This window comes from Eumetopias jubatus, unplaced genomic scaffold (assembly GCF_037043125.1).
Source record: "Eumetopias jubatus isolate StellerSeaLion01/CBP00866 unplaced genomic scaffold, mEumJub1_p1.0 scaffold_2, whole genome shotgun sequence".
NCBI lineage: Eukaryota > Metazoa > Chordata > Mammalia > Carnivora > Otariidae > Eumetopias > Eumetopias jubatus.
Genome location: NW_028274808.1, coordinates 37,445,473 through 37,459,142, shown reverse-complemented (window position 1 = coordinate 37,459,142; position 13,670 = coordinate 37,445,473). Strand labels below are relative to the sequence as shown.

General features: G+C 44.3%; 1 long non-coding RNA gene across 1 annotated transcript; it reads right to left on the bottom strand.

Moving 5' to 3' along the window:
- Positions 1-2,295: 2,295 nt before the first annotated feature.
- LOC114224797 (uncharacterized) lies at positions 2,296-13,091 on the bottom strand. The gene is made up of 3 exons (XR_003612461.2): positions 12,998-13,091; positions 4,720-4,769; positions 2,296-2,612 (listed from the first exon to the last, which is right to left on the bottom strand). It is a non-coding gene; the product is annotated as an uncharacterized LOC114224797 (long non-coding RNA).
- Between the last annotated feature and the right edge of the window lie 579 nt (positions 13,092-13,670).

The following is a 13,670-nucleotide window of genomic DNA, read 5'->3' as shown; positions in this document are numbered from 1 at the left end:
TCTTCTGTTCTGTCTTCCTGGCCAGACTCATATTACATTCTTCTTTCCCCATATCACTTTTCTCTTCCCTCTGTTTCTCTGGGCTCTTCACTGACTATTCCTTCTTCATAATCTCAACCTCCTCACTCCCAGGTGCTTCCCCCTCAATTGAAAATCAGTTCTGATAACATTAATACTTCAGAGCAAGTAAGCTTCCCATCCAAGGAGTACTGGTTTTCTTCTAAAATAGGATATTCTTGCAAAGACAGAGCTCCGTCCCCTTCCCACAATGAATCTCTAATGGACTTTCATGCATGACAACCATTGGAGAAAGAACAGAGGCTTCCAAAAGCTTCTGAAATCTAGCTGTGCAGGCCAGTATCTGTGCCTCTGGGAGACTGTCGTGTTTCCTCACACTGTTCGTTTAGACTACTACTTGCTTTTCAAGTTCTCAAGAACTTGGCAGGTCTGCACTGAACTGCCCATTTTCCTGGTTAAAAATTGATCAATTCCACTTCATTCCAAGTATTCCTCTCTCTCTAGTTCTTTTCTCTCCTGTTCCCTCTTCCTCTCCCTGTCTCTGTTACACGCGTGTGCACACACACACACACACACACACACACTGCACTCTTGCTTGGAACTTGGAGAGGATTTGGGGAGAATGGAGTGACCTGTCACTGTTGCTAATAGGTCAGATCAATATCACGAAATGTGCCACATCCTTCTTCATTTTCTCATCCTGCAGTGATCAATAGCCTTGCTTTCCCTGTACACCTTTCTCAAAGGTTCCACACTTTTCATCTCCCCTTGTTTCCTGGGCTGGGTCTGTTCTCTCTGAGATATCTAGGACAGAAAGGGAGGAGCTGATCCTGAATGTTCCAAGTTCAAGTGGCTTGTGTTCACTGCTGTGCTGCCTGTGGCAGAGGCATGTGCACAGATGTGCAGTGTGTATGAATGAGCATGTGCGTGTGTGCGCAGGTGCACGCATGCATTGCCTGAAAGTCAGAGATCAATAATGTCTACTTTCCTTTACCCTCAAGAAACTTAACATACCAGAGGAGGAACACAGTTTTATTCTTCTCTAGAAATTAATGTCATATGGAAAAACTCCTTTGCTTTAATGACTTGCTGCAGCAGGCAGCTGGAACAAGCAAATAACATGACCCGGTATCCAATGATGTTGCTCAGTCCCAGTTTGCGATGCCAAGTGTGGATCCCAAAGCTACATGATCTAATGAAGATCTCGTGGGACATGTATCTGACCTTAGGCAGAATAAGCAAATGTCAATATGTTGGGGTTTGAGGGGCTAGAGCATTCTGTTTACCCCAAACAGAATGGCACCTCCCTGTGCCCACCAAAGTACCTCAGACTCCCGTATTATAAACTACCTAGGGCTAGGTATTGAAGAAAGCTGCAGAAAAGTAAACACAATGTATCTCTGTGTGTGGGGGGGGGGTATAAATCCATTCTTTCCTGATCATGAATTAGTATATCAAGTTAGTGTTAGGCACCTAGAATATTCCCGAGGAATGGGGTCAGGACGGGTGTGGTATGCCAAATAATGGCATCCCAAAAATGGTCACATCTTAATCCCTGGCACCTGTGCATATATCGCCATACATGGCAAAAGGCTCTTCACAGCTGTCATCAAGTTAAGGAACTTGAGATGGGGAAGTTGTTCTGGATTATTCAGGTGGGCCAGTGAAATCACACACATCTTAAAAGTGGAGAGAGGAGGTAGAGAACGAGATGCGATCACCGAAGTAAGGTGAGTACTCAACCTGCCACTGCTGGCTTTGAAGATGGCAGGAGGGAGCCATGAACCAAGGCATGTGGGTGGTCTCCAGAAGCTAGAAAAGGCAAGGAAGCAGATTATTCCCCAAAGCCTCCAGGAAGGCACTGAGCCCTTCTAACATCTTGATTTTGGCCCAGAAAACTTGTGTTGGATTCCTAAAAATCTGTAAGATAACACATTTGGGTTGCTTCAAGCTGCTACATTTGTAGTGTTCCATTATAGCAGCAATAGGAAACTTATAGAAAAGGACAGTTTTCCAAGAGAAAGTGTTCAGACCATCAGAAGCCTGGGAAAGAAGGTGGCGGGGGTCGCAGGCAGGCTAGGTTGATGAAGTGAGCTCTGGAAAGACAGGAGGTATGGCTGAGGAACTCGTGGAGAAGAAATACAGGATGAGGCAAATATGAGCCAAGACAAAGACAGCTCTTGCTTGAGCCCTGCAGTGCCATTTATGCAGAAGGTGCATCTGGGAAAAGTGTGGCTCCAGGCTGTGCCAGTGGAGACAGGGCTCGGGGAGAAACAGGGGGAAAGGCGCAGCTCACAGCTCCTGTCTATACACAGAGAGAGGGAGTGACTGGCAGGTTGTGCCCTGGAGGCCCCGGCTTCTCTTCTAGATCATCAAAGGGACTTCACGTTCCTGTTCCAGCCACCTCCTTGTTCATTCCAGCCTCACCATCAGAGGTACACAGGAAAGGATCTTCAATCTCAGTAAGACTCTCGGCTGTTCAGGTGATGAGATTCTGTGATGCGTGATGTGAGGCTTATCAAATACAGCTTCCCAGACAGAAACGAAAGGTAGGGAAAATAACTGTTTTCAGAGAGCAACCTATATTTTGCAACCTGGCTGGGAAAGAAAAAAAAAATGTTAAGTTTCAGAAACATACTGCATCTTTTTTTGGGCTGCTGAAGCCAAAATCTGCTGGTGTATAATTTTCAGTGACAAAGGACTCCCAACTTGTAGCTTCCATGGAGAAATTTTACCTCCACTTGCTCCTGGATCTTAAGTACCATCTACAGAGTGAACACTTGGTGTGAGGTGGTAGATAATGATGAACGAAACTAGCAATGTTGATCTTTCTAGAAATTCTCTTCCCATACACCCAAACCTGCTGAACTGGTATGAAAATTATCTGAAAAGAAGGACACTTGGTGTATTTTATACAGTGACAGGGTTTACAATCCAAGCAAGAGACATCTTTCTCTTCTCAGCCTCCTTAAAAATGCCAGAGGCTTGTACCATCTGAATCAGTAATAGTGTGACATGAATTTCTCCATGTGATCGGTTTCATGGGCTCTTGCCAGGGAGCATCCCTCACCCCTATCTCTGCACTCCTGAGACTATGTGAATTATGGACACTCTTACCACAGCGTAATATTAAGAAGTGTAATGAACAGAAAATACTGCACAAAATGCCAAGAGAATAGACTACAAGAAGAATGTGGTAATTCCTAGTTACATTTGGCTATGAAACCCGTTTACCTAAGCTGTCTCCATGGAGAATCTAGTCCTTTCCAGGTGGCCATTTGAAGCCCAGAGGTGCACTTGATTCAGTTTTTAGGATCCCACCTCAAGACCCACATGGACTGTCTCATCTCCACTCTGCCACCGGGACAATAACCCCCTCTTTCTCCGGGACCAGTTGGGTTTCTGACATGCCCTAAATATGACTGCTGGGCAGAAAACCCCCTCAAGCATGCCTTGGGAGGTCCTACGGCTGGTATCCTCAAGAATCTGTGGGTCACAGAGAGATCTCCCAATGCCTAGCTGACACTTTTCCATGGCACTAACAGATGATAAAGCTCATTTCCTAGTACTCCACCACCATATTGCTTTTCCTGTTTCCACCACATCTCTGCCCTGCCATCTGTTCTTTGCTTTCCAGAGGGATGCTTTTCACTGAAAGCCTCCCTGTAGTGCTTCCTGGGCTCTAACCACTATACTTTGGGTTGACATGTTATTGAGTTCAGCTGCTGTCATTGTCAGTCTGTCCATCCTACAAGTGCTGGCATGAGGTTGGTAATCTGCATTCCCCTTTCTCATGTACCCAATGGTTTGAGAAATTCAGCAGGTTTTGACAAAGGGCTTAAATTTCATAGATCAGAATCTTTTACACTGACCCAGTTAGTAGGATATAGTGAGGTAGGAAAAAGGGAGCAGGAAAAGGAGGAAGAGAAAGAAAGGAGGAGGAGGAAGAAGAAGGAGGAGAAGGGAGGAAGAAGTAGAAGAGGAAGACGAAGAAGAGGAAGAGAAAGAAGAGGGAGGTTTTGTGTGTTTTTTTTTTAAATGTTAACTTCCAAATTTGAAGAGGAAAACCTTGTAAGCAGGATTATAACTAGCAACTAAATATAACTGGAATTGGTCCTTCGGTCCCTCCACAGGCTGATTAAGAGCACACGAAGAATATGCCAGGAATCTGTTCACTCACGAGGCTAAGTTTCTGCCTTATGAATGATCAGCTCCATGAGACACATAGGTCACCTTGCCATTCTCCATGGCCACTGGCATCAAAGGGAGACACTGCACAGGTGCCAAGAATGCAAAGCCATCTGCAGCGATCCTACCTGGCAAGGTTCTCCCTGCAAGGTACTGTCACGTGGCTCACCCCACCTCTCTCTGTGCCCTTTTTCTGTTCTCATTGGAGCCCAAGGCTGTAGAGAACCCCAAATATCATAATCAAAGAGGCCTTTCAAGTCTGTAGGGAACTGATGGGTAAATGAACCACTCCAAAAAAAAGCCATAGAAAAAATAGACATTGATCAGAACTTGGAGGTGAAGTGCGTGAAATTGTTTATAAATTGTCTGGATAATTGTAGGCACTGAAGTGGGACGTTAGAGCTTCCATCCTCTCTTGTTTTTTGCACAGCCTTAATTAACTTTCAGACAAGAAAGAGCATACTGTTGAAAGCAGAGCAGGGCTGGATTCAAATCTTGCTTTGTAATACTTACGAGTTTGATGTTAGTCTAGTCACATTTTTACCAGGTCACAATTTTCTTAACTGTAAAATGGAAAAAATGTTTCACTGAGCTATTGTAGTAAGACTTCAACAAGGTAAGTTAAGCAAAGCACATAGAATAGGGTCTGGCACATACTAGGTTCTCATCCAGTTTTGACTTTCTGGCGTTCCTTGGATCCTGTTAGAACGAGGACCCAGCATCTCCCAATCTTCATCCTGTATCAACTAAACTTGTTTTTTTCTCCTGCAAGCCTGCTTTCCTACTTAACTCCTGATCCATATGAAAACTCTTGGGCTGGAGATCTTAGATTTACCCCTTTTGCTGGCATGAGATCTTCTTCCCACACTTTTCTACTTTGCTTTCTGTCTCTGGAGATATGCCTGAAAGACTGCCACCAACAGGCTCCTATGCACTTTGTTTCCATTTGGATGTGTCTATTGAGCAGGAAGTTGAGGGAGTGGGAGGATAATGACATTATTCTAAGGAACTTACAAGGACCTTAGTGCTCCTTCCCTTGGGCTGGCAGTATCCCTTATCAGAAGATTAATGCTCTATAGGACTTGCCCCCTTGATTTGAGTAACTGTTCTCTTCCCTGTCCCTTTGACCCTCACCCCAATTTCTTGTACAGTCCCTCATGGTTGCCCTGTACCTTGCCAATACTTTTGTAAGGAGACGCTTTGTAAAACAAAACAAAAAACAAAAACAAATCCTCCTCAAATTATCCTAACTGGAGAAGTCATCTGTTTTCCCCTAGGAATTCTCACTGACTCAGGGCCAATATCTCTCCTGCTGTCCAATCAAGAATCTAAAAGTCATTTGAACCCACTCTCTCATCCCCCTAATTCCCACCAGTCATCCAGTCCTGTCAGATATACCGCACACATATTTCTGGAAGTGGACATTTCCTTTCTATTCCAGTGATTGTCTTATGGACTGAGATCTTGATTATTGCTAGTTTGGGTTTCCCAGCTTCCTGCCAAATGATTTCCCTGCCTCCTTTTCTACCCCTCTTCAATCCCCCCTTTCTGCTCCCATCAGGATGGGATGCAGACCCTTCCCTCGGTCCCTAGTTTTTAAAAGACAATGTCCAAAGTGCACAGCAGGGCACACAAGATGTATCACAATATGGCACTTGACCAACTCCCCCATTTTCCTCTTCAGTGCCTCCTCTCCTCCTGCTCCCAGCTGCGACCCTTCAGGCCATGTATAAACTCTGCAGTCCAGTCATTTGTTGCCACATCCCTGGCAGATTCCATGGTACAGACTTGCCTTGAGAGAAACGGGAATAGCGAGAGGAAGCAATAATTTAAACGGATGGTGTTCCTTGTTCCTGTTGTGCTAGATGAACATTTGTCCTGAGATGCACTGAGAGATGGGAGCTGTAAACCTGCCCAGCCCCCTCCTTCTGTTCTTCACTCCTTTGCCTCTCCTAGTGTGAGTGCCACCACTCAGCCTAAGGCTTGAAGATAAATACATTTTGTTGAACATGACTTTGAAATTCAAGCCAACTCCTTCATCTGCTGCTTAAATGAAGACACACAATCTTGTTTCAATATTGGGAAACAATCTCTGTTAGATTTAGTAAGGAATGGTACATCAGTATCCTAAGGAGTTTCTAAGAGTACTTTGACTATTGCAAGCCTCTCCTCGCATGCAGACTGGCTACTTGTGGCTTTGGAATGTCCTACACTCCTCCACACCAAGGGGCTTTGTCATGTCGCTCTTCTGCTAGGAGCATCCTTCCCACCCTTTTCTTACTAGATAAGACCTACGCTTTGTCCAAGAGTCAGCATAAAGCAGGCAGGTGCTCCTTCCCTTCCATCTTGAAAGGCCCTTAGTAGATGCTTCTATTCTGATACTCATTGTGCTATAACTCATTACTGACCTTAGCTCCCCACTCAACTGTGAGCCCCTTGAGGTTAGAGGTGAGTTCATTTCTGTAGCTCTTGTTGCACTTTGCTCTTCCTTGTTACCTACCATTTGGTCTGCTAGGGTTCCAACTATGGATCACACCACCTCCCTAAAGTAATGTTTATAGCAGGGCTATAGAGCTGTGGTCATTTATTGAATGCCTCCGTGGCCTGAGAGAGGCATGGAGGGGAACCATCCGACACTGCTCCATCCTATCACAGGAGAGAGTTTGTCATAATGTCAAGCCATGTTAACCTCTCAGAGAAGCTGGAGTGGTCAATAACTCACTCTCTTGTGGGTTTTTTCTTTGAAAGAAGCTTACTCAGTAGCATGGGAGAGCTCCCCTCAGCTGCTGAGCTGGAGCTTGATTAGAACTTTACATTGTTGCTATATAAATCAGAGTCCAGGCATGCTCAAAGGGTTTAATGAAGGGTCTGGGCTCTACAGAGGTGTAGCCAGTGTTACTAATAAGGTACCATAAAATACCCAGAGACTAGCAATAGCATAAGCATTATCACACCTAGGCTGAAGGGGCAAAAGGAGGGAGCTGTTACTAGACCCCAGAAAGTGGGGATCTGCCCCATAGGACGTGTGGCTATTAATAGGAGAGGAGCCAGAGGACTAATGCCCCAAAGTTTCTTACCCTTTTCTAATTCTGTCAGTACCTCCTAACAGATGAAACCAAATTGGAAACTAAAAGGCAATGCATCCCTGGATGAGCAGTCCATGGGCATTGGCTCTATGGGGCCCAGACCTGGAAGAGAAGGCTGGAGAAAGATTTGGAGGGGCAAATAAAGAATAGTGAATGGTCATTTGGAACATTATGAATTGTCCATCATACTCTGCAGAGTGGTTTGAAATCCTTAGGGTCTGTTATGAACTGAACTGTGTCCCTCCAAAATTCATATGTTGAAACCCTAACTCCCAAAGTGATGGTATTTAGCATAAGGCCTTTGGGGAGGAAGTTAGGATTAAATGAGATCATACATAAGCGTGAGGCCCTAAACCAATGGGATCTGTGTCTTTATGAAAGGAGACATGAGCAGTCTCTCCCTCTCTCTCCCTCCTCTTTCTCACTCACACTATCTTCTCCCTTCCCTTCTGCCCTCCCTCCCTCCCTCCTCACATGTACACACACACAGAAGAAAAACAGCTATCTATAAGCCAGGAAGGAGGCCTTACTGGAAACTGACTTTGCTGGCAACTTTATTATCAGACTCCCAGCCTCTGAACTTTGAGAAAATTAATTTCTGTTGTTGAAACCACCTAGCCTATGATGTTTTGTTATAGCAGATGAAGCAGACTAATTGTTATAGCGATGAAGCAGACTAATACAGAGTCCTTGGAAGGGTATGCCAAATTATGGCAGAAGAACCATTCCTTTTTCCTCCTACACCAGTAAGTATGACTTGGCAAAAATTACTCCATGGGGCTTTCTAGGAAACCCAGATTTCCAACATATTGCTTGTGATATTAAATCCACAAATTCACAGATTGGTAAGAAATTTAGATTTCTTTATTTCCTGTAACTAATTCTAATAGCTACTTTGAGTTCCAACTTTGCCAGATAATGAAAACTTACTTTCGGTTAGGTCAAAAGCCTTTTAATATAGTATCTTATGTAATGCCAAGGTTTGAGGGTGGGCATGTGGTGTTTGATATCTTCTTTTATCCATGTTTTTCCCTCCCAGAGCCTCTCATTCCAGCTGCACAGTGGGCTGTGACCCCACGGGCCATGTGCACATGGGAGGCATTCTTCTGTTTCTACTCTTTCCGTGCTGTGAGAAATTGCAAATCTGTCTCAGACCCACCTCCCCAGATATACCACAAGACCATTGGTTTCTCCTCCTTGATTTTTCCATTTTGCTGGACTCTCCTTGGAAATGATGGGGGCTGCAGAGGGATGTCACTGATCCCCTCTGATCTTAGAGTCTCCAGACTTTTCCAGGGTCTCAGTCACCTCCTCCCTAAGGCTTAGACAGCTCCAATATTAAATTATCTTGGCTTCCCTTCTGATTCCTTCCCCTCCTTCAACCAAGAGAATCACTTATAGTCTCAGGAATACAGAAAACTTGTTCTTTTTCCTATATTCTTCCAAAGTCAAGAATTAGCTCCCAATCTCCTTTTTTTTTTTTTTTCCTGTATCGTCCTTCTCCTGTTCTCCTGGGATAAAAAAAGGGGAAATGAATCTAATAGGAAATTTGGGGTGGCAGGAAGAGGAAGCATTACCTACAAATACTATCCTCCTATATAGAGGCAATGCATGAGATTTGTCACTTTGTAGGAAAGCCTGGGAATGTCAGGGGTCACTCCTCTGGTGTTGCTGGGAAACAGAACAGGGCCATGGGGCTGCTCCACAGTGCTGCCTCTAGGTCCCACAACCCCCACTCTACTAACCCTGCTGCCAACTTGACCCTCTGTCCTGCAGCACAGCCTTACCTTCCTACAGGCAATGAGTGTGGGACATAGGAGCAACTTCATTCGTTTTTCCCACGTGGGAGACAAAATCCCAAACTGGTTGAGTTTCAGGAAAATGAATTATTTTCCCCAGTCTTAAGAAAAGAAAGGAATGGAGGCTGAGTCATGGATAACAAACCAGAGACGAGCTAATACTCAGAGTTGGAGAGCAGGCTAGCCCATAAAGCCTTTGGGAAACTGAGGCTAGAGTACCGAGGGAAGGTCCAGAAGGGCACTGAATCTGGGCAAGCCAGATTTGGCAGACAGAATGGGGATAAGAAGCCAAGAGTTCAGGGCCAGAAGAAAAGTCATACCAAGAGGAATGTGGCCGAGGGGAGTGCAGTGCTTTGAGCAATCTGGTTTTGGGGCCTGTTGAACAGCAGTGGTCTAAAGATCCAGCATAAGGGCCCAGCAAAGAAAGTGTGATTAATGCAAGCTTTCCTGAAGCTTTTGGGAAGTGCTCCCTGATCCAGCCAAGCATCTGTGGTTGGAGGAAATATTTTGTCAAAGACAGAGTAATATTTTTATATATTTATGATATCAAGTGTGGAAATGAACAGGCCTGTGCTTACAAGGATATACGTGTAACACATCTCTCCAGCCCAGGAGGCATTTTATCTCTTGCTTTTACAAGCCATCTGGAAGGGCAGGATCACAGAGAAATCCCCCAAGTTGCCAATGACGTACAGCATTTCAGCATTTCCTGGATGTAAACCATTAAGTAGACAGATACAGATAAATTCTTCAAAGGTCTCTGACCACTTTGCTAGGTGAGCGGTCAAGAGATGAAGACTAGCTGGCTCTTTTCCAAGTCATCTCATGAGATGGTATTACCTTGATGAATTCACCGTGCCCATGGGAGCCCAACTTTGTCATTGTCCTGAAGTCAAGATGGAGGCAGGGACACTGATTCACATTAACCAAATTAAAATCAAAACACATCAAGAGATTGAAAGCTTATTAGTACACAGTGGAAGTTATTTTGATCCAATGAAAGGAATTCTCATTTCTCCTCCCGGGGACAGGCCCTTCCTGGAGAGGTCAAAATAATAACTCTCAATTGCATGGTAAGCAGAGAATCAGAGCAAAGATATGGAGAGTTTGAGAGATTCTATCCAGACCATGGCGTGGTATGATGAATCATTCCTGCCCTTTGCTACAGAACACCTCTCTAGTAATTAAATTAAGGTTGTCTTGCAGATTCAGTGTCTTCTCAGCTTGGACAATGCTGGAAAAACACTGCCAAGTTTTGTCCTGTTGAGCTATACTTTCTGTAATCCAGACCGTTCCTTTATGTTCATGCATTACAATGCAATTGATTAGATCTTTGCTTACTAAATATTAACCACACTCCTGTCCTGTATCTCTGAGATCCAGGTCACCTTGTGTGGAATTGGGGGACAATGCAAATCCTTTGGTCACATATTTACAGACAGTCTCTTATTTACTCATCCAGATTTCTAAACATTGTGTGAGGATTTTACTAGTTGAATCCTTAAAAGCTAATCTTATTTCTCTTATCTCCAAGCTCCTAGGGGACATCGTACAATTCCTCCCTACACCTACAACATAATATTCTCATAGAGGGCTGATAAACATTAGTGTAAACAAAGGGGTGCATTTTAGGAAAGAATATCTATGTGTTACCTATAATATAGGTAGGGCACAGGGCATTGTTTATAATCCATTATAAGCAAGGGTACCCCTTAATGTTTGAAAGGGGTTTCATTTAAGAAAAACTTTTTAATAAACTTTATAAGACAAAATTACAGAATCAATTTCTCAGATGGGAGATACAGGTTAAAAATGTAATGGGCACACAGGGGATCCAGGGTGGCTCAGTTAGTTAAGCATCCTACTCTTGATTTCAGCTCAGGTCATGATCTTAGGGCTGTGAGATTGAGCATCATGTCAGGCTTTGACCTCAGCAGGGAATCTGCTTGAGATTCTCTGCCTCTCCCTCTACCTCTGCCCCTCCCACTCGCACATGCTCTCTCTATCAAACAAATAAACCTTTAAAAAATGTAATGGGCACACAAGTTCTTGATAAATTCTTGACAGGCCTTTATAGATTATTAAAGGAAACAAGGGAGTCTGGAGGTCGTCTGTAGCCCTAGAAGCTGTTATTGGTGAAGATAACCAGGCACTGCCATTAAAAGGGATGACACTGGCCCAAATGGACTATGACACAGAAAGGCAATTTCTGCTTTCTTCCTCACCTCCCAGGCATTAGCAAGTCAGGTTTCCTGAAAAACAGACTGAGACTTAGATTTGTGTGCAGAAGTTTTCCTACAGAAGTGCTTTCAAAATCAATACCTAAAAGAAGTGAGGGAAGCAGGACGAGGCAATAGGAGAAGTTGGGTCATCATTTGCCAGCAACAGGGACAGATCTCCCTGTGACTTGCAAGAGACGCTGGAGCTGGAATGGTCCTTTGCAGTTCTCTTGCTTTGAGGTAAGGGAGTCCAGCCTTTATTTAACTTCCCACCCCATGAGGAAGGAGTGTGACCTTGCGTCAAGTGACTTTCTTTGACCAAAGGCAAATCCTAGAGAGGGATCCAGGGAAGACTCTTCAGCCACTAATACTCCCAGCAGCTGGGGAAATAAGTGTCCCAGTCCCGGACAGTGCACCAGAATATCCAACCAATGGGTGCTCACAGACTCTGACCATTTCCTAGTATCTGGTCCTGCAAGCTGGGGACAAATCCATTGTCGGAAGTGAGATATTCCAGGTCTGGTGTATTGTTTGCTAAGAGATGACAACACTGTGTGAAAGATATTCTTGGAGTACAGTGACCATTTCACCATAAGGGCATTAGGTTTCCTGTGTCAAACCACCTCTCCCTAACAAACCAAGAAGAAGCTAATATGTGACACTGCCCAGCAAGCCTCTTGCCCCACTCCATATTCCTAGAGGCAGGATGGTGCAGCATGAGTGATCTGGAAGGCTACTCAGGGGGGTTACAGACAGGGCAGAGAACACACTGTTCAACGGTGACCCTGAGCGTGGTAGGAAGATGTGAAAGAGGAGCTGGTCATCTGCTCATGGCCACAGCATGAGGCCACCTCAGAGAAACTGATGAGATGGACTCTGGTATCCATTTCCTATCCCTTCCCCTCCTCTGGCAGCAGCGGCCTTCTGAGGCTCCCCTTCACCTCTGTCCCTCTCTTACATCACACCACTATCAGGAAATGACAGGAAATGCATTAGCATTTAGGTGCAGATGACTCACAATTATTGCCCCCCCCCCCATCCCGGGAAATATTTAGCTTAAGTCTCTGGCAATCAGCTACAATGCAGATGGGGTGTTGGCCATATTCCTAACAGGACAAGGCAGGGGAATCACAGGATTTCTGGAAAAATGTGGAAAGAACATAGAGTTGACTGCCCATTATTCTTTTCTTTTTTTGCTAACAGAAACCCAATTTTATTCTGAATGGCCATGTGCTAAGCTATTTCCCTAGCTCCCATGTAGTTAGATGTGGCCAAATTGATGTAAGTAACAGTCACTGGGAGAAGCACAGAGGAAGGAATTTTAAATCAAGCTGACTCAGCTGGCAGGCTTTACTTTTGTTCAGCACCTCTCTTCCCTTCTCCTTCCTCTTGCTGGGAACCTTGAAGGTGATGGCTGGAGAGTTAATAGACACTTCAAACAATGAGGTAATCTCGAGGATGATGGAGCAGAAGGGTACAGGCAACCTAGTCCCATGAAGTCTCTAGAGCTACTATACCAATCCCAGACCACCCACTTCATTCACGTGAGAGAGAAATGAACGTCTACCTCGTTTATATGGCCTATATGAGTTTTCTGTTACATTCAGCTGAAACATATTTCATAATTGACACAGAATTTGGTTGCTAGAAATAGGATGCTAGAGAAAACAGAACCCAAAATACCAACCTGACTGAATGGTGGAGGTGGGGAGGCAGATATTAAGGAGTCCAATATTGTAGTCTGAAAACCATGCTGGCCTTGTTACTTCAGGGGTGAACCGTTTTGTCAGTCTGTTGCCTACTATACCTTGGAAATCAGACTGCATGCTGGCCAAGGTTGACGTTGGGAAAATGGTAGGAAAATTAAAAATGTTGATATGTGCTAGCCTCTTCCTGCTGCTTTCTGTAGAGTCCTACAAGAGAGAAAGAAGCTCAGAGTAGAGCTCGCCACACCATAAACACAAATGGAGAGAAATACCAGTTTACTGAAGGAGATATTCCTACCTATAGTCTGCAAGCTGGGTGGAATAAGAGTCTCATAATTTAGGCCTTGCAGGGTTGAAAAAGCCAAATGCATTTGTACCTCACATTGAAGCAGTTATAAGTAGTGGCTGTAAAATTGCTGTATTTACAGCACATAAGACTAATATCCTTTCATAGGAAGTTAGAAACCAGCTGAAAACATAGGATTAAAGGTATTACATTTCTGTCCAAGCTCAGATGAATCCAGGAAGTGACCATTATTTTGAGAAAGCAAGGCATAGCAGAGCACAGAAGCTGGTAAATAAAAGATGAAACCCTTCCTGCTTAAAAGCTCTTCTTAGCCTGCAATTACTTTGTGGACAATGAAGACTAGTGGA